The sequence below is a fragment of the Myotis nattereri genome, assembly GCF_964212035.1.
Source record: "Myotis nattereri genome assembly, chromosome: 1".
Lineage (NCBI taxonomy): Eukaryota > Metazoa > Chordata > Mammalia > Chiroptera > Vespertilionidae > Myotis > Myotis nattereri.
The window spans coordinates 123656119-123682458 of NC_138075.1; the positions used below are offsets into that span (position 1 = coordinate 123656119).

At 38.1% G+C, this 26340-nt stretch overlaps 1 protein-coding gene across 1 annotated transcript in view; it reads right to left on the reverse strand.

Moving 5' to 3' along the window:
• LRFN5 (leucine rich repeat and fibronectin type III domain containing 5) overlaps positions 1-26340 on the reverse strand; it is a gene marked incomplete at both ends in the record, with an annotated part of 293934 nt that overhangs the window by 18115 nt on the left and 249479 nt on the right. The window lies entirely within an intron of this gene.

A 26340-nucleotide genomic window follows, 5' to 3' on the forward strand; every position in this document is an offset into this window, starting at 1 on the left:
GAAAATTTTATTTGCTATAAATATGTATTTTTGAAGATAATTTTTGAAGATAAGTTATCAAAATACTTGGCAGTGAGTCCAAAAAGATGTCATATTCCATTTTCTTTTTCTTAAAATCTTAATTAACTTACATTTATCCAAATTTAGTTTAAAAGAACCTGATGCTTTCATTTTCAAGTTTGATCTTAAGTATTTGCTCTTGAAATTAATGCTCAAAACCAAAAACATATTAATACATGTAATTAAAAATTCTCATAATTTACTAGTACATGTAGTTTTACAAGCCAAGAGGGAAAGTAGATGGAGAAATCACTCAAATTTTTAATTGAAAAAAATATGAAATAAGGAGTTATTCTAGAAATAATGCACCTGGTTTTCCAAAATAAAACATATATTGTTATAGGTTCAATTTACTTTATGCTTATTTTATGCCATATTAAATGTGGTTGCAATAAGTAAGGATTGTCATTTTTAACAAATGAAATAGAGTCATGCTCTAGGTTCAAGACAGAATGATGAGTACTAAGGTAGCCTTTCCAAAATAAGCAGCAAAAAAAGTACAAAAATTTATTAAACTATAGTTTTCAGACATCAGAAAAAAAGAAGAACAAAACTGTGTTCCTTGAGATAAGTGAATTAAGAAAAAGAAAACCCCATTATTGCTCCTGGAGACACTTTCTAAACCACAGCACAGAAGGGAAAACAAGGCAAAGCATCAACGGTCTTAATGAATTGAGGAAACAGAGATTGGAGGGCAGAGAATCTTCAGTGGCTTGAATGTATAAGGCAGAGGAGCAGAAAGGCAAGTGTTTGGAACTCCAGTAATCTCTAAATAGAGACAGGAGAGTAAGTACTAGCCAAAATGAAACATTGATTAAAAAGAAACATATAAATAAAATTGAACAAAGAGTCAGTGACCTGTGAGAAGTCAAACATACATATAATTGCATTATCAGAAGAAGGCTGTAAGGTCAAAATATATTTGAAGAAATAATGGCAAAATTTGTGATTTAAAAAACCAAAGCAACCCCTAAATCTAAGCTCAAAATAATAAAGACCACACCAACACACATGACAATTATACTGAAAAAAAGAAAAAATAATATTAAAAGCAGTCACATAAATAAGACACATCACAAGAAGATAAGGTGAACAAAATAAAAATGATGGCTGACTCCTCACTGACTTCCCTTAGGAAGATGGAAGATGATAAAAAAAATATTTCTAAAGTGCTTCAAGAAAAAGGAAGGCCTGTCAACTTGGCTGTGGATTTAACCATTCATAAAAGATCAAAGTAAAATAAAGATATTTTGGGAGAAACAAATGGAAAGATTCATCACCAGAAGAATTGAACTATAAAAAATATAAAAGAATTCTATTCAGTCTGAAAGAAAATTATATCAGATGGAATCTTTAATTTTTATAAATGTATGAAAAACAACATAAATGGTATATCTGTGGATAAGTATAAAATATTTTTGTGTTTTTTAATGTATATAAATAGTACTTCTGGCATAAATTTTAAAAGTTACAAAAACCATCATTCTCACCCTAACCACCAAATTAGCTGGATAAGCTACAAATCATATGTATTTTTCAAAATAGCATCATAATGCTGAGGATGCAAATAAACTTAAAAGAACTATATTCCAGGAAGTGAATCCTCTATGAAAGGGGAGAGATTCATGGATGTTCTCCCATTTTCCCCACCAACAGAAGGCACATTGGAGGGCCCACCAACGTTCTCCTTCAGTAACATGTGATGCTGACTATTCTGGATCATATGAACTTTAGACTCATTTGTCAACATCCATAAAACAATTTTTGAGTTTTAAGAACTTTTTGTATGGTAAGTCCTTTATCAGATATGTCTTTGTAAGTACAGTAATTTCTTCCAGTCTCTGGCTTAGGATTGTTATCTTCTGGAGGTCTCAGTGCTTTAGTGAGCCAATGCCTCTGGACTGTGGTGCATGTACACAATGGAATACCACGCAGTGGGGAAAAAAAGAAGGAATTCTTATCACTTGCAACATCATGGATGGGCCTGAAGTATTATGCTAAGTGAATTAAGCCAATCAGAGAAAGATAAGTATCACATGATCTCACTCATATGTGCAATCTAATAAGCAAAATGAAGTGATGAATAAATAGGTCCAAGACATAGAACTATGAACAGACTGATGAATTTCAGAGGGAATGTAGGGTTGGAAGGGTTGAGGGGTGAGATTAATGGGGGAACTTATATGCATATATGCATAGCCCATGGACACAGACAATAGTGTGGCAAAGGCTTCCGAGGGGCAGGTGCAGGGAAGAAGGAGTCAATTAGAAAACAAACAAACAAACAAAAAGCAAAGGGGACATCTGTAATACTTTCAATGGTTAAGATTAAGAAGAAACCACAAAATAAAAACACAAGTGTTCCTGTGTTCCCCTCCCCTTCTCCCTAGGTAAGACAGGATGGCTACAGTGAGCTGGAGCCAGCCTTTCCCTCCTGCAAGGCTAGAGCTGGCTGGGATTGAGATTTTTCCTCCCCAGGTCAGTTAGGCTCAGATAATACCACAGCAGTTAAGCACTGCTTTCACCGAGTGGCCAGATTATTATGAGCATCCCACAGTACTTCGTTGGGCCACCTTTTGCCTTCAATACTGCGGCGATTCTTCTTGGCACTGACTCCACGAGATGTTGAAAGGTGATGTGAGGAATCTGACACCGTGCTTGATGAATAGCACTGTCCTGTTCTGTGAGATTTGATGGTTGTGGAACCAGCTGCCTGATGGCTCTTTTAACTTCGTCCCACAAATGTTCAATCTGGTGATTGTGGGGGCCACCTAAGCAAGGTGAAGTCTCCCTCATGTTCTTGAAACCACTCCTGCACAATACGAGCACCGTGGCATGGCGCATTGTCTTGTTGAAAGAAGGATGAACCTGATCAGCAATAATACTTAGGTATGTTGTGCTATTCAGATGTTGTTCCACATGAATTAAAGGGCCCAAATCATGCCAGGCCAGGAAAACATGCCCCAAACCATAACACTGCCCCCACCAGCTGGAAGGCTTGCACTCATGCATGTGGGGTGCATGCTTTCATGCTGTTTCCGCCAAATTCTCACTCTGCCATCTGCATGATGCAACTGGAAACGTGATCCATCGGGCCACGTGACTTTTTTCCAATGCTCGACTGTCCAATCCTTGTGTTCCTGTGCAAATTGGAGACGTTTTATCTTGGTAACTGCAGGCAGCAAAGGGGTTCGAACAGGCCTTCGGCTTCCATATCCCATATGGTGCAGTGTACGGCTAATTTGCCTACAAACGTCAGGTGGTCATAATAATCTAGCCACTCACGTTCAAATATATCCCACGTTCAAAGGCTGTTAAATCGCGTTGTTTACCCATATCTTCAGAAAAAAACCCACTTCTGCTGTCCTGGTAAACAACCTACTTCCCTATTTATAATGGTCTGGCCTCTAGCAACTTCAGTGCGAGATTATAACTAATTTGCCTGCAAACGTCAGGTGGTCATAATAATCTGAACACTCAGTGTACTTTGTTTCCCCCGAAGACAAGCCTTGTTAAGAAGTAGAGAGCTCTAACATAAGGGTTGCTTTCCTTCTCCCTGCTGGAAGCAGGAGCAGATATTTCTCAAATATTTGCTGTGGGAATTTGGTGGAGCTCCTGGATGTAAATCTCAAAATATTGTGGGCTCCTCCCTAATTGCTGGGTTCCCCTGAAGTGTTTTTTTAAAAATATATTTTATTGATTTTTTACAGAGAGGAAGGGAGAAAGATAGAGAGTTAGAAACCTCGATCAGCTGCCTCCTGCACAACTCCTACTGGGATGTGCCAGCAACCCAGGTACATGCCCTTGACCAGAATCGAACCTGGGACCTTTCAGTCCGCAGGCCGACATTCTATCCACTGAGCCAAACCGGTCTCGGCTCCCCTGAAGTTTTTAACCCCGATGTGTGTGCCCTGAGTCTCCAGCAATTCTTCCTAACAGTTGAGGTTCCCCTACTTTGCCACGGCTCCTGCAGTGTTTGCTGCTCTGTCTTTGCCCCAGTTAGCTGGGACTCGCTGCATTTGCCCTCTGCCTTTCCAGTGTGGGGCAATGGCTAGCCTGTGTCTTCCCTCTCTTGTGGACCCAAGGAGAGTTTGTTTATTTTTCAATCTGCTCAGTATTTTTTACTGTTGTTATAAGAGAGTGGTAACATTCAAGCTCCTTAACATGTAAGACTAGAAACCAGAATTTTAACGGATTTTTAAGAACCACATGGAGGCTGGTATAAGAAAATAAATCCTGAAGGACCCCAAACCAAGGCAAGAAAGTGTTTTACCCACATTTCATTCCTATTTCTCTTCATTGAGTCATGGGGATCTTACTTGGAAAGTACAGGTATGGGAAGAAAACATAGACAGATATTCTATATTTGTGAGTAAAAAAGAATCAGAGATGAAAAGGAAAATTAAATTGAATCCTCCAAGCAAACCAGAGTTTCATCTTTGGAAGAATGGGTAAGAAGCAGAGGCCTGAAAGAAAATTTTCAGTCACTCAGGACTTTCTGCTATAAAACACCGAAAGAGGGCACAAAGAGCTCAGTTCCTTTCCTCCTATCCAGGTATTTCTGACTTTCAACCACAGAATACCTGGGGTGGCACTGGAGAGGTGAGAACATTTTCCTAGAAAATATTACTACCTTCATGTAATGTACAGAAGCTCAGTTCTAGCCAAAACAAAGACATTTAGGGGTGAGCTTAGAGATCAAACAGATGCCATTGGCCACCAAAACATCTGCCTGCTGTGCTGTCATATAGGGTGAGGTTTCCAATAGTTTAGACATCACATGGTTCATCTGTAAAACAAAGATTTCCAAAGCACTCCCCTGCTAAGATCCCATGTCTGAATAAACAGGAAATTCCCAACCAGGCTCTCCAAACATTTGATGCTGTGGTGAACTGCATCACAACACTACTATGAGCTTGACCTGCAGCACATACAGACTCAGCCCTCACTCTAGTAGACTGAAAGAAGAAACACCCCATTTTTAAAAAAAGTAAATATTTATTTCATTCTCTACTGGGTTTTTAGTATAAAATATGCTGCATAAAGTAAGAAATCACACACACAGAAAAAATGAGAAAGGAAGAAAAAGTGGCTAACATTCCAAAAAGGAAATGGCCAATAAAAACAGACCAATAGACACTCCAGATGTTAGAATTGTCACAGCAAATTAAAATAATTACTTAAAAATGCTGAAGTGTCTGATGGAAAAGGTAGACAACTTGCATGATGGGATGGGTAATACTAGCAGAGACTTGGAAACAGTTATAAAAATTGAAATGGCTTTGAAGAAACCATTAGATGTACTTAAGAGAATACTGGGCTCAGCAGAAGAAAGTATCAATGAGTATAGACTGATAGAAAAAAATCTCAACTCCAACACATGAGGGAAAAACTGAAAGAAGGGCACATAAAGTCTGAGATATGAAAGAAAATATCAGAATGTTTTACATAATCATAATTGGAATCCCAGAGAAAAAGCAAACAGTGAATGGAGTAAAAGAAATATTTTAAAGTAATAATGGCTGAGAAATTTCCAGAACTGATAAAGCTAATGTCTAAAAATGCCAATAAACTCCAAGCAGTATAAACACAAAGTAATCATACCTAAACACATAAGAGTAAATTGCTAAAAAAAAAAAAAAAAAAAAAAAAATAGAAAGAGAAAAATTATAAAGGGAGCAGAACACAAAGATATTACATACAGGAGAATAATTATATGAACTATAATTGAATTATCATAATAAATAATGAAGGCCAAAAGAAAAAAATATTTTTAAATATAAAGTTAAATAAAACAACCTCTCTCAACCTTGAATTTCATATTTGATGAAAATATCCTTCATAATGAACATAAAAATGTTTACATGTAGAAAGAGCTAAGAGAAATTAATCTCACATTTTTTTTATTATTTGTTTTTTTACAGAGAGGAGGGGAGAGGGATAGCGAGTTAGAAATATCGATAAGAGAGAAACATCGATCAGCTGACTCCTGCACGCCCCCTACTGGGGATGTGCCCACAACCAAGGTACATGCCCTTGACCAGAATTGAACCTGGGACCCTTCAGTCCGCAGGATGATGCTCTATCTACTGAGCCAAACCGGTTAGGGCTTAGCCCAGGGGTGGGCAAACTTTTTGACTCGAGGGCCACAATGGGTTCTTAAACTGGACCGGAGGGAGGGCCGGAACAAAAGCATGGATGGAGTGTTTGTGTGAACTAATATAAATTCAAAGTAAACATCATTACATAAAAGGGTACGGTCTTTTTTTTTTTTTTTTTTTTAGTTTTATTCATTTCAAACGGGCCAGATCCGGCCCATGGGCCGTAGTTTGCCCACGGCTGGCTTAGTCTCAGATATTATCTGCAAGATATAATGGAAGAAGTTCATGGGAAAGAAAAAAGAGAAAAAAAATCAACCACTGAGAAAATATAAAATCAAAGATGGTACACTTAATCCCAATGATATCCATAATTACTTTAAAACAACTTCAATAAAAATTTAAAAGTAAAGATTATTAGTCTGCCCAAAATTGCAGAGGGGCCCATTCATACAGCATTAAAAAACACAATTTAAAAATGAAAATACAGACTATTGAAAGTCAAAGGATATTAAAGATATATCATGAAATAGCATAAAAAGGTTGGCATGGCTAAATTATTATCAAACAGAGTAGAAGAAGGGAACAAGTGTACCAGAGATAAACATCGGCATTTCATAAAGAAAAGGATCAGTTCACCAAGAAAATACGAAAACGCTAAAAGTGCATGCCCTTAATATTAGAGCTTCAAAATAGACAAAACTATACATGTAAGGACTCAATGGAATAATTCGTTAAAATCCACAATTACAACTGGAGACATAAATTATTTCTCAGTAATCCTATCTAATAAAAGAGAAACATGGTAATTGGCGTACGACCGCTACCCTTCCCATTGGCTAATCAGAGCAATATGCAAATTAACTGCCAGCCAAGATGGCGGCCGGAGGCCAGGCAGCTTGAAACTAACATGAGGCTTGCTTGCTTTAGTGACGGAGGACTCCAACGTTCCCCACCTGCCGCTGCAGGCCTCTGAGCTGAAACTCTAAGCAACTACGTAACAAATATAGAAGCTAAACAAAACCCCAGAAACCTGCTTTAGTCCCGCACTTCAGCCAGCAGGATCGCAACATTGTAAGCAAAGGCCAGAAACATACTTTCAGCAGTGGAGGCCTAGCCAAGCCTCAAAGCTAAAGCAGGCCCAAAATTAAAAAAAAAAGGAAAAAAAGGAGCGGTTGGGAGCTTCAGTCACCCCCAGCCTGAAAACAGCCCTCAGCCTCTCAGCCAGACTGGCCAGGCACCCCAGTGAGGACCCCCACCCTGAAGGGTGTGTGACCAGCTGCAAACAGCCATCATCCCCTCACCCAGGCTGGCCAGGCACCACAGTGGGGACCCCCACCCTGATCCAGGACACCCTTCAGGGCAAACCAGCCGGCCCCCACCCATGAACCAGGCCTCTACCCTATATAGTAAAAGGGTAATATGCCTCCCAGCACCAGGATCAGCGGAGCCGTGAGGCCTCCCGGCACCGGGATCAGCGTGACAGGGGGCAGTGCCCAAACCCCCTGATCGCCCTGCGGCTCTGTGTGTGACAGGGGGCGGGGCCACAACCCCCTGATCAGCCCTGCTCTGTGCCTGATAGGGGAGAGCTCCCCAACCATCTGATCGCCCTGCGGCTCTGTTTGTGACAGGGTGCGGCGCCCCAACCCCCCGCCCCCCAGGGGCCCTGTTCTGTGTGTGACGGGGTAGAGCTATAACCTCCCCATCGACCCTGCCTTGAGTGTGACAGGGGACGGTGCCCCAACCCCTCAATCGGCCCCACCCTGAGTGTGACGGAGGGTGGCATCACAACCTCCCAATCCGCCCTGCTCTGTGCATGGCAGGGGGCGGTTCCTCAACTCCCCAATCGGCCCTGCTCTGAGCCCGACCAGGGGCTGCACCTAGGGATTGGGCCTGCCCTCTGCCACCCGGGAGCAGGCCTAAGCCAGCAGGTCATTATCTCCCGAGGGGTCCTAGACTGCGAGAGGGCACAGGCCGGGCTGAGGGACCCCCCCCCCCCCCCCCGGGCACAAATTTTTGTGCACCGGGCCTCTAGTCCTATATAATAAAAGCTATGCTAAGTGTCAGGTCAGCTGGTCAAACAATCAAAACATAATATGCTAATGATATGCTAAGGCTGCTCAACTGATCGCTATGATGTGCACTGACCACCAGGGGGCAAACGCTTTGACCGGTAGGTTAGTTTGCTGCTGGGGTCCAATCGATCGGGGCTGAGAGAGAAGGGCTGGACACACCCTGGAGCCCTTCTCCTCCCTCCCCAGCTGGCCAACCTCCTGTGTCCTTCCTTGGCCCTGATGGTGCATCGATGGGGTCCCTCGGCCTGGCCTGTGCCCTCTCCCAATCTGGGACCCCACGGGGGATGTCAGAGAGCTGGTTTCAACCCAATACCACAGGCCAGGCCAAGGGACCCCACTGGTGCATGAATTCGTGCTCCAGGCCTCTAGTTAATAGAATAGATGACAAAATAAAAAGAGCAGTAGCTATAAATGATTTGAACGCAATAACACTATAAACCAACTTCACTTCATTTACAATTATGGAACACCAGAGGCCTGGTGCATGAGATTCATACACTTGGGGGGTTCCCTCAGCCCAGCCTGCACCCTCTCACAGTCTGGGACCCCTCGGGGGATGTCCTCCTGCCAGCTTAGGATCGGGCCTAATCCGGCAGTCAGACACCCCTCTCTCAGTCCGGGGCTCTCACAATCTGGGATCCTTCGCTCCTTACCGCCCGCCTGCAGTGGAGGCAGGAGAGGCTCCTGTCACCGCCACTGCCACCACTGCTGCACTTGCCAGCCATGAGCCTGGCTTGCTGCTCCTTAGTGCTGCCTCAGAGGCAGGAGAGGCTCCTGCCACTGCTGCTGGGGTTGCCAGCTGTGAGCCCAGCTTCTGGCTGAGCGGCGCTCCCCCTGTGGGAGAGCATTGACCACCAGTGGGCAGCTCCTGCGTTGAGCATCTGCCTCCTGGTGGTCAGTGTGCGTCACAGCAACTGGTTGTTCCACCATTTGGTTGATTTGCATATTATGCTTCTATTATATAGATACGCAGGTGCTCATGGAACAGTTACCAAGACAGTCTATATAAAAGACCTTAATTCTCAAAATATATAAAATGATTTAATTCAACTAAACATATTAACTGATCACTTGGTATTTCATTACAAATCAATAAAAATAAAATATCTAGGAATTTCTAACATGTTAGCAAATTAAAAAGTACAATGACCAAAAACACCGCAAAGGAATATAACCAATATTCTGAAGATAAATTATTGAAATAAGAGTGGAAATCAATGAAATTGAAATGAGACAAAAGTAGAGAAATACACAAGTGAAAATCAGCTTTCAAAAATGATTGATAAAATTGATCTATACTCTGCAAGACATATAAAAAAAAAGCAAAAATTATTAACAAAGAGAATAAAAAAGAGACATCAATATACATCCCACAGACATTAAAAGACTAATAAAAGGATTTTTATGAACAATGTAATGCCAATAAACTCAATTTAGATGACATTAATAAATTTGCTTTAGAACACAAATTACCACAACTACACAAGAAAGCTCATAGAAAATATAAAAAATACCACATTTATTGAAGAAACTCAATGCATAACAACACCTTTCTACACAGGTAATTCCAAGTCAAGTAGATCTCTTTCTCTCTGAAATGGACAGATATAATATATGATCATTTAAATATATAGTACCTATAAGTTACATATAATTTAAATATGATATAATCTCAAGATATCAATAATTTTAAACATAAATTGAATCTAAAATTTAAAGGTAAAGGCTATTAGTTTGCCTAAAATAACAGGGGAGCCAACTCATAAAGGATTTAAAAACCATGCTTTAGAAAAAATATATCTACACACACAAATGTAAATGTTACCACTTGGCAATCTGGGTAAAGTGTACATAGGAACTCTGCATGCTATTTTTTAAACTTTTAGTAATTATAAACCCTGTATTCTGAATATAAAAAGGAATCTTACAACTTAATAAAATATACTATTTCCAATAAGAAAATTGGCAAAAGAATGGAAAAGATACTTAACAAAAAATATATAAGGATATCCTATATCCAAATAAAAATATTCACAATGTTATTAGTCATCAGGGAAATCATATTTAAACTAAAATATGATTTTACCCAACCTGAAAATTAAAAACAAACAAACAAAAAAAGCCTGGTGATCCCATTTTTGGTAATGTTCTGAAACAACTGGAACCTTAATACATTGCTGGTACAAGGCAAAATGTTACAACCATTGTGGAGAGCTGTTTGCAGTTGTTTTGCTACATTAAACATTTTCTTATTTACCTAATGATACAGCAATTGCACTCCAAGTATTTACAGGAGATACAAAAATGCAGGTATACAAAAAGGTGCTCTCTGGAATGCTCAAAATAGCTATATTGATATTTGCCCCAAATTCAAAACAACTCAAATGTCTACTAACAGTGGAAGAGATAAATGCTATTATATTCATACAAGAAATGCTAGGGAGTAATAGAAAGGAAAATGAATGTTACTGATATTCACAATTACATGGGTGAGTTTTGTTATAGGTTAATGTATTCTCTCAAAAAAAATATGGGTAATCCTTGGGGCAGTGTGCTAAGTGAGATATGTCAGAGAGAGAAATATAAATATTTTCTGGTATCACTTACGCATGGAATCTAAAAAAGCCCAAACTTGTAAAACCGACAGTAGAATGGTGGTTTCCAGATGCTATGGGGTGGAGGAACTGGGAGATCTTGTTTAAGGGTAAAACCTTGCAATTAGTAGATAAATAAATCCTGCAAATTTACTAATGAGCAACACACTAATTATAGCAATACCTTATTATAAACATCAGAACTGCCAAGAGTCTAGAACTTAGTTGTTCCCACCACAAAGAAGAAATGACCCTTAGATGGCACGACAGACGTGTTAGCCAATGCAATGGTGACAATCACATTGCAATATTAAATCTATGAAATCAACACAGTGTACACCTTAGACTGACACAATGCTATATGTAAATTATATCTCAATTAACAACAAAAAAGCGATGCTGAAGTCCTAACCCATAATTGTGACCTTATTTGGAACTAAGGTCATTATAGATTATCAAATTAAAGGGAGGTGATTACTGTAGACCAAGCATGTCAAACTGGAGGCCTGTGGGCCGCATGCGGCCTACAACCAATACTTGTGCAGCCCAGCCAATATAATGGTATGTAAGAAACATTTTAATGAAAATGTTGTAAAGTAATTTTTACAATATCCCGTTACAACATTTGCTAATGACTGATTACTATAATCGTGTTGCATTAATTTCTCTTATACGCCTTACGTGCAATCCAATGATTGTAACCTTATAAGAAGGGGAAATTTCAATGCAAAGACAGACATTCACAGAAGGAAGTCGACGTGAAGCACAATGAGAATGTTCTCTATAAAAACGAGGAAAGCTTAATGATACCAGAATCTAGGCGAGAGGAAGAAAACAGTTTCTCCCTCAGAGCCCTCAAAAGGTAGCCAACCATCTCAGACACCTTGATTTCCAATTTCTAGCTTCCAAAACTGTGAAACAATTTCCGTTTAAGACATCCAGTTTGTGATACAGTGTTACAGCAGCTCTAACTCTAAACTATGAATCTTTAAAACATTTCCCTTACCAGAAGAATTGCAGATTATATATGGATATATATATATATATATATATATATATATATATATATATATATATATATATATTGTAAGCTTCCAAATATACCACGTGGAGAAAAAGTAGTTTTATAGTTGTTTATATGGAAAATAATACAATAATTAACAAATTATAATATGAGAATAAACTCTGTGTTGCCCATACTCAGAACTGTAAAACTATGTTTGCCCCACCCTGTATGTTCATTTAGAAGAGGCCAAATTAATCCTTAGTGACAGAAGTCAAATCAGCGATTGCCTAGTAGGAGGATAATAGAGTGGAAAGGAGTACAAGGAAATTGGGGGTCATACAAATATTCTATACTAGAGGCCCAGCACGTGAAATCTCATGGGACCCAGACTCCCTCCTACCGCACCAGTGGGACCCAGACTAACTCACACCTCGCTGTGAGACCAAGACTCGCTGCACTGCGAGATCCATCAATGCATCTCCTGGTGACTGGTCGTTTGGTCATTCTGGTGTTGTGCCATTATGGCCACTGGCCTTTTATAATATAGATTATATTTGGAATAGTAGTATACAGATATACCCATTTATCACAATTCATTAATTATATATGTAAAATCCAAGAATATTGAAATATAGTTGATCAGATTAATAAAGGAAGTATGGATTTTCCATTATATTTCCAAATATTGGTCAAAAGAATTTATAAAATGACACATTATTGGTAGTTAATCAGAACTTAGCATATTTTTCTCATCTCTGTCATATATCGTCAAAGATGTCATTTCATTCCAACCTAAATTATGCACTTTATTTCACAATCTGATTTATTTTACCAGTAATATAAATACTGCCTAATAAAATATGACCTCAATGTCAATAGGGTGATTTAGGAAGTAAGGGTAAGTTTAGAATAAAATATGGGCCACGATTTTAACTCTGTTTATTTTTGTTTGAGACTTGTAACAAATACAAAAAAATCATATGAGTTGTGTGATTCATGAGCTCTCCCGTTTTCAAAGGACAGGGTGGAGATTTCTAAAAGACAAAGGATAAGGAATCATGCAAACAGTTTTTTTATCTTTTTTTTTATTATTAAATCTTTATTGTTCAGATTATTACAGTTGTTCCTCTTTTTTCCCCCATAGCTCCCCTCCACCTGGTTCCTACCCCATCCTCTGCCCTTACCCCCCTGCCCCTACTGTCCTCATCCATAGGTGTATGATTTTTGTCCAGTCTCTTCCTGCACCCACCACACCCCTTTCCCCCTGAGAATTGTTTATCAGTTTATTCTGTTCATCAGATTTTTTATTCCCTTGATTTTTAGATTCACTTGTTGAGAGATATGTACTTGTTGTTCATAATTTTTATCTTTACCCTTTTCTTCTTCTTCCTCTTCTTAAAGAATACCTTTCAGCATTTCATATAATCCTGGTTTGGTGGTGATGAACTCCTTTAGCTTTTTCTTATCTGTGAAGCTCTTTATCTGACCTTCAATTCTGAATGATAGCTTTGCTGGGTAAAGTAATCTTGGTTGTAGGTTCTTGCTATTCATCACTTTGAATATTTCTTGCCACTCCCTTCTGGCCTGCATAGTTTCTATTGAGAAATCAGCTGACAATCGTATGGGTATTCCTTTGTAGGTAACTAACTGTTTTTCTCTTGCTGCTTTTAAGATTCTCTCTTTGTTTTTTGCTCTTGGCATTTTAATTATGATGTGTCTTGGTGTGGTCCTCTTTGGATTCCTTTTGTTTGGGGTTCTCTGAGCTTCCTGGACTTGTAAGTCTATTTCTTTTACCAGGTAGGGGAAATTTTTTGTCATTATTTCATCAAATAAGCTTTCAATATCTTGCTGTCTCTCTTCTTCTGGCATCCTTATAATTCTGATGTTGGCTCACTTGAAGTTGTCCCAGAGGCTCCTTACACTATCTTCATATTTTTGGATTCTTTTTTCTTTTTGCTTTTTTGGTTGGGTGTTTTTTACTTCTTCGTATTTCAAATCTTTGACTTGATTCTTGCGATCCTCTAGTCTGCTGTTGGATCTCAGTATAATATTCTTTATTTCAGTCAGTTTATGCTTAATTTCTATTTGGTCCATTTTCATATCCTCAAGGGCCTCACTAGATTTTTTGACGGTCTCACTAGATTTACTGAGCGTCTCACTAAATTTATCGGCGGTTTCTAGAAAATTCTTGAAAAACCTTATAACCATGGTTTTGAACTCTCTATCCAGTAGTTTGCTTTCCTTCATTTCTGTTATTTGTGACCTGTTTCTTTGTCTCTGCATTTTGGCTGCTTCCCTGTGTTGATAGAGTGGCTTTGTGTGTTAGGTGTTCTATAGGGCCCAGTGGCTCTGCCTCCCCAATTACCTGAGGTGGACACTCTTGGTGCACCCTTTTGTGGGCTGTGTGCACAGTCTTGTTGTAGTTAAGTCTTAATTGTAGTTGGTATCACTAGAAGGAATTGACCTCCAGGCCAATTGGCTGTGAGCATCAGCTGTGTCTATGGTGGGAGAACTTCTGTGCTGGAGACACCTTTATTGGGCAAGACTTGCTTCAGTGGGGCTTTGGTGCTCACTGAGTTTGCCCCCTGAGTGTGTCCCTATGGATCTGAGGAGTTGTAATCTGGATGGTCCCACTCTGACCAATGGGTACACTGTCACTTGGATCTCTAAGGAGGTTCTAATTTAGCCTCTGCCTGAGGCTACCCAGGAGGAGCTACAGAGAGATCTGAAGATTCCACTTCTTTGGGGTTTAGAGGTGCCTAGAAGATGCTCAGCTGTGAAGCAATGCAAGCTGCTGTGGGACCTTGGGCCTTTTTTTGGATGTTCTGGGTCTCTCTGACCCAGCTGCAGTTTGTTAGGTAATTTTAGATTGCAAAGGGCCAGGTCATTCATATGAAAAGCCTCTGCACACAGCTTGGGTGGGGTGGGGTCTCAGGGAATCAACTGGGCGGGGCAAACAGCTATGGCTGATACTCAGTCCTGCCCTAAGAGGCCCCGGTGGGTCTCAGTGTCCTGCGGTAATCACTGCAAGCACCTCTGAGAGAAAGCGCCCGCTGCCAGACAGTTCAGTTTCTCCCTGTATGAATCCGGGTCCCCAGAGACTAGCCTGGAACTGGAGTTCAGAACGGGAGCTTGTGTCTCCCTCCTGATTGAAAAAGACAACCGCGTACTCATTTGCCAGCCCCTTCCACGTGCGCCTCTGTACCTATGCACTTTACTTCTGCACCTCCTCTGAGTCTCAGTGTGCTTTTCTCTTTCCTTCTAGTTGTAGAATTTCCACTCAGCCAGCCTTCCTGTGGCTCTGGATGATGTCTGTTTTGTCTTTTAGTTCTAATTTTGAAGTGGTTGTGCGAGGCAGTAATTTCAAGTGTTTACCTATGCCGCCATCTTGGTTTCTCGACGCAAACAGTTTTTAATTCTTACAAGTTCACATACTAATTATTGACATACTTATTAGATTAATATATGACCACTTGAAGAAAATAAATGTGAATGGTAGAGCAGAGTAGTTGTCATATTTTATTGGAACTCATGATTTAAAATTTATAAATATCATCAAAAATACTCTTTTCAACTTATCTAGTTAAGTGACATTGTTATAAAACATGATTAGTCTATTGCTTTCTCTAAATAGTTCCATTCTCTAACAACACTGATGGTTTTTTAAAATTAATTAATTAATTACTATTATTTTTTATTGTCTGAAATTTTACATATGTCTCCTTTTTTCCCAGTTGACACCCTCCCCCATCCCTTCCCAGCCCGAGCAAGCCCCCACCACCCCAGTGTCTGTGTCTATTGGTTAGGCTAATATGTATGCATATAAGTCCTTTGGTTGCTCTCTGACCCCCCTCCCCTACCATTTGTCTCTAGATTGATATATTCTTGTTCATCAAATTGTGTTGATCATTATATCCCACATATGAGTGAGACCATGTGGATGGGTTTTTAATAATATTTTAGAGGGACTGTAACTTAGTAAGCAGTCACACAGCTGAAGCTCTTAAGATAGTATTTACACATCTCTACACTTTATATTCTTTCAAGCTAATTCCTTTCGGACACAAAGTGACACTTTTATAAACAAGAAGAGTCAACCACACACAAACTGGAAAATGACTGCTCAGTACTGCATTCTTCTTTCAGCCCATGGAAGTATTTTTTGGCAACTAGACGAAGATTAAAAGCAAATTTAAACTTTACAACAAACTGAGAGTATAATCTGTTTTCTGCAGAAACCAATAGGGTACCAATTTATATGTGGCATTAAAGAAAAGCTAGTGGGCTCCTCAAGGCAGCCATCATTCAGCAAAGCTCTATCAGTTCAGTTAGCACGCCTTTGCCAAGGCCAATGCTGAGGGACAGAAGCAGATGCCTTTGATGCTGACGAGTTGTTTTAGGATTTGTTGTAATGGATCTTTTATAATATAGTTTAGATAATGAAACTCATGTGGTATTCATTTAAGTATTTTAGATTTCTGCCTAATTTTTTAAGTAGGACTATGAATGATAACCTTGTAACTCCATTCTGTACTAGAATATGTACTGAGTATATGACCATTGAATCTGTTAAATCCAGGCCTCAAAATATGACAGCTTTCACCTACAATGATTATCCTTTAGTCTTTGTTTATGATAGCCACTAGTAAAATTTCTAAACACATTGAACATAATACATTTTTAAAATTCACCCTGCATCCATTCACTCATTCTTTTATTAATTTATGCATTAAGGTTTACTTAGTATCTGCACCACATACAAGGTGATTGCTAGAACCTACCAAGCTTAGAAGGCTGGAGTCTAACTAGGACAAACACATACTCAATTATGATAGAAGGCTGACTGTGAAAAGTTTGAACTTAATATATACTTTGATATTTAAATTTACAGAGTTCAAATGTCTCTGTGATTAACACAGCATCTTGTAGTTTGTAGTCTCAATATGTGTGTATACATACATGTTTTCTTTTATTTAATGCCATATGTATACATAAACACATATTATTTACACTAATAAACTATAGATACGAGGCAAATTATTTAAATCAAATTTTAAAAAACAATAGTTTCCATTCATTGAGAACAGGTAAACATGAAGGAAGTAATGGTTTATTTTATAGATGAAAAATGAGGTTTAAATACTGATAACTCTTAAATTAAACCAGTTTACTAAATGAAATATAAAGGTACAACTATCTAACTGGTAGATGTGTAAAGGTTTCTTTGCTTTTAAAAATTAAGGTAAAAGTTATATAAATTTTTTATTTCTTTTATAAAATGTTTTTAATATTAATTTTGTGAGCTTACATTAGAAACAAAGGGAGACTTTTAATGTGATATTCTTATCATACCATATCCCATTTAATCCTCGCACAACTCCATATAAAGTAGTTATTTTTATTCCCATTTTATATAATAAAATAAAATTTAAGAAATGTTAAGCAATCCTTCATGGTCAAACAGTAGGTTTAAGATGAAGATATATCTATTTTTTTAAACTATGCTCTTCCTTGGATAAAATGACGCTTATAAATATTACTTATGTTTTTCTGAATATGTAGCTCTTAACATAAAAAGTTATTGACTGCAACAATGATTCCTTAAACTCATTAACTGATGTACTCAGTTATTTTCCTGGCCTGTTTTTATATCCAAATTACATTTAAAAGGTTGCTAGCATATTACCATAGTAGAGACTTCAAAGGACCTTGGATGACAACCAAATGACACATTTAGCTACTGTTATTCATTTTTCTTTCGTATGTTAAGACATGACTGAAGTTACCCAAATACTTAAGTCCATAAAGCTAAGTATTATTTTTAAGAGTATAAATTATACCTCAAAGGAAGGAGAGTGGTTTCTGTGTATAAAGAGGCCAGTATTCTCCCACTGATGTGGGTTGAATTGTCTCTCTTCTTGCCCAATTGCAAATCTGCCTGCAGAGACGATCATGCCATTGAGGGTTAGGGTTAGTAAATACCATTAGTAATCCTGTAGGAGAATGCACACTGTTACAGAAAATAGCTGCGAGAGAGAAAGCAGCCTAGAACAGCCCAGGGCTAAGAGGATGTGAAGATTCCCAACAGTGCTGGAACTGTAGTAGTCTGGAGCTGGGTCAGCTGGCACAGGGAACAAGTAGATTCTTAAAATGAATGTCTGTTGATTGTGAGTACTCCTTATGGGTGTTCAGATATAGATGGGAAATATTTGAGAAGGGAGAGGGTTGATGTGTATATAAAAGTACAAGATAATTTATATTTAAAACTTCAATTAAGACAATAATGCCTCTAAGGAATAGGTTTAATTTATCTGGAGAGTAGTGGTTATTTGTTTAGCAAAATAATTTGATAATCCACTTGTGTGTGAATGGTGAGCACCTGAAGGCATGCTTTTAAAGGGCAATGAAACAAGGGATAGCCAACTTCCATGTTTAATAAATTTAAGTTAATGTCCACTGTGGGGAAGACATGAGAGCAGAGAGTACTGGAGGAAGCACATAAAGGGAGAATATTCTGTGTAGAACAGGGATAGGCATGTGGCCTTCAGATTAATAGTCACAGGTAAGTAACCTCTCAGATAAAGAGCATCTTGTTCGCTTGAATATTATCACATGGTTGCTCCTCATCAAATTCAACCTGAAGAAGTGTGCCCCAGCAAGTCCATGCCATGTTGGGAACCTCAGGGGAAAAGGAGCTGTATTCTATGTCTGGTCTGGTACTAGATGAAGATGAAACTAAATCCCATTGTAGGCCCACTAAGAGTCCAATCTGGATTTAATGCACTGGTTTCTCTTTTGATTGTAGCTCCTTGTAGGATAATCAGGTTTCAATGAACACAGGGGAGAAGGAAATGTCCAGGACATGAAGCATAGCAAATGTGAAACACAGAGAAATGACTAGCCTGCCTATGCAGAATAGTAGATGACCTTTGCTTTCTTCCAATTTCCAAGAGTACAGACGCTTCCTCCTTAGAATTCACCTTGATTTTATGACAACTTGAAAGGGCAGAAGGAGGGTTATAATACAAATATAAATGCCATTAATTGGTTTTTCAAATCTAGCAAATATTTTATACTCTATCCGTTTTCCTTTGATATCCTGAAGGGTGAGTCTCTGAGCATTTGAGATGGCATGCTATCCATTATGCTACAGTTTCCGATGGTGTTTACCATTTCATGTAACTAGTCTTTGTGGTTATGTTGACTCTATTGGGCTGTTGCCATAGTAATTAAGGAGGTACATTTTCAGAGCAATGCAGACAGAGTGATCAGCGCAGATATGTTGTCTGACACCATTCAGGGATCTAGAAACCTGGACAAGTCTTCAGAAAAAAAAAGTGGTTTAGAGTTTCTGTTGATATTATTGTGGGCATTAAGGCAGCCAAGTTATCACCAATATAAAATCTAATTGAAAAACTGAGGAAATAGGAAAACAAAAAAAGAAATACACACATACAAAGGAAGAAGTTTACTACTGAGGGTTTAAATACTAAATATGTGTGTGGGTGGAAAGTTCTGGCAGTACTCCTACAGAAATATTTTGACAAACTAACACCATATGGAAGCTTTTATACCACTGAAAGCAATGCTTTTTTCTCTATATATATATCTCACTCGTTCTCTCTCCTCTCTCCCTCCTTCCCTCACCTCTCTCAAACATTCATCTTATACAGTGTTATTATATCCTCCTAGTTTTTTTATTGACATTTTATACCTTTTACAACATAATGATCATTTTAACGTGATGTTATTCATATTTCAAAAAGTAATATATTACCACATAAAAAGTCCATGCTCATTTATATAAAAATTAAAAATTTAAGAGATAACTGATTAAAGGACACAAACAGATGATTCACAGAAGCCTGGACCACTCCCTCTCTGTATTGAACTGACAACTTGTCTACTCCACTTTGATCTCTAATAATCTCAAACCATGTCTACAACTGAGCTCCTAATTTTGTGTCTCAAATCTGCTTTACTCCTCCTGTAGTATTTCCCTCTAATTTCAGGTTAACTACATTATTTTCAAAGCCCAGACCCCAAACAGTAGAGTTACTCATTACTCTTCTCTTTCTGTTATATACCATATCTTATTCATTAATATTTCTACTATACAGTACAAATATATATGATGAGATCATATCTACCACAATGACATTTTGTCTTTCACCTATAGTACAAAAATAGCCTCATACCAGTCACCCTGATTCAGACATTATGTCCCTTCAGTATATTTTCCACCAAGTAGCCAAAGTGATCTTATTAAAACTTAAAGCAAAGCAAAAACTTTTTGCTTGTAGAAAATGCTAAGTTGGAGGAAAGGCTCACATCCTCACAATGGCCACAGATTCCTACCTGATCTGTCTACCACTGCTCCTTCGAGTTCAGTGATCACTCCCCTCTTATCACATGGGCCACGTGCTGTTTCTCAAACTCAGTGGGCAAACTATTGCTAAAGGCTGCACTCTCTTCCTTTTTTCTGGGTTTCAATGCCCATCATTAAGCATATGTTTCATTAATCCCTCAATTCCTTCCAGTCTTTATTTGAATATCACCTTCAGAGTGGGCCTATCCTATCCATCCTATTTATATTTTAACCCCCCCTCCAATCCTTTATTTTCCTCTATCACAATTACCATCAACTCACCTTCTATACATTTCATTTCTTTGTTTAGTTTCCGACTCCACCAAAATAAAATTAATGCTCTATGAGGGAATAAATTTTTCTCTTTTGTTTACCACTGTAGCCTTAACGCCTGGGGGAAGGACTGGCACAAAGAGGGTTCTCAATAAATATTTGTTGAGTGAATAAAGATGGAAATCTAACTTTTAGCATGTGTCTGAGAAAGTATTGCAAGTTTTTATAATTAAAATGTAAATGAAAGCAACATTTTCTAAAACTAGCGTTTTATTTTTACATTATAATATCAGTGCTGATGAGAGTACAATGAAAAGATAGTCTCACACATTGCTATAGGTAGTAGGCATTTAGAGTGATATGGCCTCTAAAATTTAACAGATCCTGAGGGCTGGAGAAAAAAATAGGTCTAGAATGGGGGAGTAAGGGAAAAGCCCAATATTGTCAGGCTGTGGACAAGGGAGATTAAGTCATTAATTCAGCAACCTTGAGTTTTGAAGGAACTGATGAATTCAGAGCATTAGAGGATGTTTTATTGTGTTTTGAGCAGTACCATCTCCTCTTCTACATCTGAAGAAAACCTGTGATTTGTAAATGCTTCTGGTTTGGGGTGTTTTGTTACCTTCAAATGCTGTACTATGCTGGCCCATCCCTTCTTTTTTGGGAGAGAGAGAAACATTAATGATGAGAGAGGATCATTGATTGGCTGCCTACTGCAAGCCCCTAACTGAGGATCAAGCCCACAATCTGGGCATGTGCCCCAACCAGAATCAAACCGTGATCTCCTTGCCACACTGGCCAGGCAAGATACTCACATTCTGAGCTATTTAACAATGACTGACTCAGGATAGATGCTCCATGAATAGAAGTAGTAGCAGCAACAGTCATCATGGCAGCACCTGCAGCAAGCAATAATAACACTAATAATGTAGAAAAGCCCATTAGCAACTTCAGAATGAAATATTTTAATATGGTGACTTTTTAGTCAAGCCATTAAATATTTATGAATCATAAAGAAGTGGAAATAAGACAGGTGTTTAGTGCAAAAAACAAACAAAAACAACACACACAAAAAAAAACAGAATAAGCAATCTCATCTACAATAATAAAAGCATCATATGCTAATTAGACTGGATGTCCTTCCAGATGACCTTCTGGACAAAGCTGGGGCTGCGAGGGAAGCCTGGTTCCTGGGTGCCAGAGGGAAGCCAGTGCCGGCAGCCAGGGAAAGGAAGGCCTACTCTTGCACGAATTTCGTGCATTGGGCCTCAAGTACATATATATATTATACATCCAAATCTCTGTGTGTATGCGAATGTGTGCAAGTATACATGAGCATGTGTGTGTAATTACAAGTCTCCTTTTTAATTTCCATTCTTCCCTTCTTTAATAACAGAACCCTAATTTTACCTGTCGTATTGATTCTCAGAATGAAGAGTTTATTTTCTAGCTTCATTTGTGGGAAGGTTAATCATGTGATTTCCTTCCTTCCAATGAGGTGTAACTGGAACTGTAGGCACAACTTCAGAGAAGGCTGCTTAGCGGGAGATGACAAAGATGAGATGTACCCCAACTAGTCCATTTGTCCATCTGCCTTCTTCTGAACTATATTTTGACATGATGTCTGTAATTCTAGAAGCCAACCAGGACATTGAGGTGACCCTAAAGATGGGAGTCATGAGTCAGGATGAAGGAGGAGGCATTCCTCATTATCATGGAGTTGCCCTACCAGCCCTGGATATCTACCAACAAATTTACATCACTGTTATGAAAAGTCCCTGCTACTCATAGCCAAACTAATCTCAACTTGTTACAGTATGATTTTAAGATCACGAAAGCACCAAATACGAATATGCTAAAAATGACTAGAAAAAACATATTGCACATTAAGTCTATATTTCTATTTCAATATTTCAAAATTCAGATATTTCAAATATTTTTAAAACATTGTATGGTATGAGCATATCATTTCTGTAAAATAAAAAAGAGGTAAACTAACTTGGGTTCTTTAATACTAACTCATATGTGTTAATAATGAGACATAGGATTATAAAATTCCTTATTGAGAGATTTTTGGCAGGTATTACTCTGAGCTATAACAAACCCCAGAAAATTATTAAAAATAGTTATCTTATGATGATCAAAGTTAGTAAATACATTTAGCATAAAACTGTCATATGTTAGCAAGCAGACACTATTTATTCAATCCCTGAGGCCTTCCTTGATATTGTTAGTTAGACAAGTTCTTTAATTATTTCAATCTAACCAAAAAAAATTTTATAAAAATTAGGTATTGACTCCACTGTAGATATTCTCTATGAAAATGCAATTTAAAAATAGATTTCTAACTTGGTCATTGATTGACTGTGTGAGGTAAATGCCAAGTGTTAGCTTACTTCCTTAATTTTGGCTTGGGGAATGGAGGGGATACATTGATTATAGTATAGCACATAGGAAAGAAAGGAGGTATAAATGTGATATGATATAATGAGTTGGTTTGGAATAATCTATTTTTGAAGGAATCTGTGCTATTTAAATTAGGCCTGGATAAACTTTAAAATAAAGAAGATACTAGTATTACAATCTGTGAGTATGTAATTCCTGAAGAATATGATGAATATGGCTGGTTTGCAGGCAACAAAGACTTATGTAATACTTTAAAAAATAAAGAATTTAAATTACAAAAATATATAAAAATAAAAAATGTGTTATTTGAAAAATCTTGACAGCACTCTACTGTCTAAATTTGGGAGCACTTTCATAATTATTTATTATGTTATAAAATAATGTTTACTTTTTGATTAATAATTATTTTTAAGTGCTACCTGTCAAACCTTGTGATCCTAGCATTTTGAATGAGATGAATCTAGTGTCTACTATTTGCTTTAGGGTTTTGAAAAGAGAGCTACAGATCAAGTAGTTTTTAAATAATGTACCTACCCCTCCTATTTTTCCAGTTGTTAAGAGCATTGATTTACATCTGAGAAAATTGACACTCAAATATTTTTCAGATTATGATTAGAGTTTTAGAAACCTTAAAAATTAGGTATATAAACCATAAATATATCCTGTTAATCTAGTATTCAAGTGAATTATAATGTACATCATGTTTAAATGTAATACAGTCATGAAAAATCTTTATGACAGTTAAAAATAACAGGAAAATGTGTGTTATAATGTACTAGAGGCCCAGTGCATGAATTTGTGCACCGGTGGGGTCCCTCAGCTGGCCTGTGCCCTGTTGAAATCCGGGACCCCTTGGAGGATGTTGGACTGCTGGTTTTGGCCTGATCCAAGCAGGCCAGGCTGAGGGACCCCACTGGTGTACAAATCTGTGCACCAGGCCTCTAGTATCCATATAAGATCTTTGGTTAATCTCTTCCTGTCCTCCCCCACCCCCTTCCTTCTAAGATTCATCAGTATGTTCCATATTTCCATGCCTGTGCATTGAGGGTCTGCCCCCTGGTGGACAGTGCACATCATAGCAACCGGTCAAATGGTCACTTAGGCTTTTATATGTATAGATGATAGGCAGAATTCTAAGATGTGCCTTATTCACCCTCCCTAGTGTATACACTCTTGTTTATCCTCCCCTGGGTTCAATCAGAACTTGTAACTTGCTTTTAACCAATAGCATATGGCAAAGGTAAACAGATTTTGCATGTGTTAAGATGCCTAATTATTTGACTTTGACTTAATAGAAAGAGGGAATGACAAATATTCTGGGGTCATAACCAATCAAGTGAGTCCTTTAAAAGAAGGTCCTAACTTTCCTTGAAGTTAGACACTGCAATTAGCAGAGACTTTCTCTCTCCATTGCTGGCTTTGAAGATGTAAATTGTCTGGATTCTATAGCAGTGAGAAAATTAATTTTACCAGCAGCTCAATGGAGCTTGGAAGTGGTTCTTCCCTAGTTAAGCCTCCAGATGAGAATTCAACATAGCCAACGATTTTATCATAGCTTTATGAAACCAGCAGAGGATCCAGGTAAGATGTGCCAGAATAAACTGTGGAAACTGTTAAGATAATCAATCTGTATTGTTTTAAGACACCAAGTTTATTACAGAAATAGAAAATTAATACAAAATATTTAGATTAAAAAGTGGGTAATAAAATTGATGTCACTATGATCATAATTGTTTTAAAAATAAACTAAAACTATAAACAATATTCATATAATTCTTATTCCAATAATGTTGGGCTAAATAATATAATCCCTTTCACTGAGGATAATTTAAAAATCTGATGAAATACTAATGAAAATATCTTTAAAAAATCTCCATAAAGTTAACAAGGCAAGGAGGTATACCAGATTAAATTTTAGGAAACAGAAGTTCATACAGAGCTAAGCCTAATTCTCCAAAACAGTTCTGTCCTGAGAATTTTTTTTCTGATCATGAAAACAGAGACTTTCTAATAGACCTGTGGTGCTGCCCATGAGCTGAGGAGACATGAAGGAAGATATTTCACTGGTGTTATCTGTAGGAACTCCAAATGGAAAACAGCCCAGTTGTTCACCCAGATTAAAATAACAATATGAATTGGAGAATATTTTTAAAAGGGAATACTACAAAGCACTGAAAATAAATGACTACTGCTGCAGGGAGCAACATATTGTTTATAAGCATAATATAGGCAAAGGAAAGCCAGATATTAGTAAACACAATGGATGCTCCACATAAATTTGAAAAACCAGGGATGTATTAAAAAAGTGATAAAGCTATAAAGAAAAGCAAGGAAGTTATTAACATAAAATGTTTGTTTATTTGTATGCCCATATTATGCATGATTCAATTATGCATAATCCCTATTATTCATTAACCCTATTTATGGATTATGTTTATTTTATATTAGATGGAGAAAATGTAGTTTCCATATGACACATAGGGCATTGAGGATTATTGGTATGTTCAATTTTTTAACTAAGGAGCATCCATTTTATAATTACTCATTTACTGTACAAGTATGTGTTATGTACTTTCATTCTGAATGATATATCTAATAAGAAATGGTTTAAAAATGTCTAAAATATAAAAAAGTAGTTAGAGTGTCCTGTGATTAATAATGACCTGCATTCAAGTACTTCCATTTTAGGCCAAGTAGGTAGAACTAAGGCAACAGAAGGGTCATGGGAGTGAGGAGTGTGTCTTTATACCTGAAAGACACATTCCAAGTATAGCATATTCCATTCATGCCATGCTTCATTAGATGGGGGAGTAGAAGTTAATTTTATGTGCCTATTGGAGAAGCCAGAAGGTTTAAGAATTTATTCAGGTTTTATTACATGACTAAATTATATAACCACTACTAAAATTAAGACTACTAATGATCTGGTTACCATATAATGATGGCTTTTTTCTGTGTCAAGAATTGTGCTAAGCTTATAGGAACATGGTAATCTATATATATAAAAGCCCAGTGATGGGAATGGCAAAATGACCAGATGACCAGAATGACCAGTGTCTATGACATGAACTGCGGCAGCCAACTGGCCTGATCCGGGCCCTGATCGGCCCCCCACAGCCAGCCCCACTCCTGATGGGCCCCCGACATCCCAATTGGGGTTGGGGCCAGCTGGCCAACTGCCCATGGCCCTTCCCCTGGCCGGCCCCCAACACCTCGATTGGGGGCGGGGCCAGCCAGCCAACTACCTGTGGCCCCTCCTCCCACCCACTCTGCCCCAGACCTGCACTCCCCACCTCAATCAGGGCTGAGGCTGGCCAGACCCCACCTATGCACGAATTTGTGCACCAGGCCTCTAGTTTAAAATATTAGCCAATGAGGTGTTTTATTTTGTTAAAATCCCTAATCCCTTAATATAGTTTATTACTCACTCTATCCCATGGTCACTTATTTGTAACCTTGT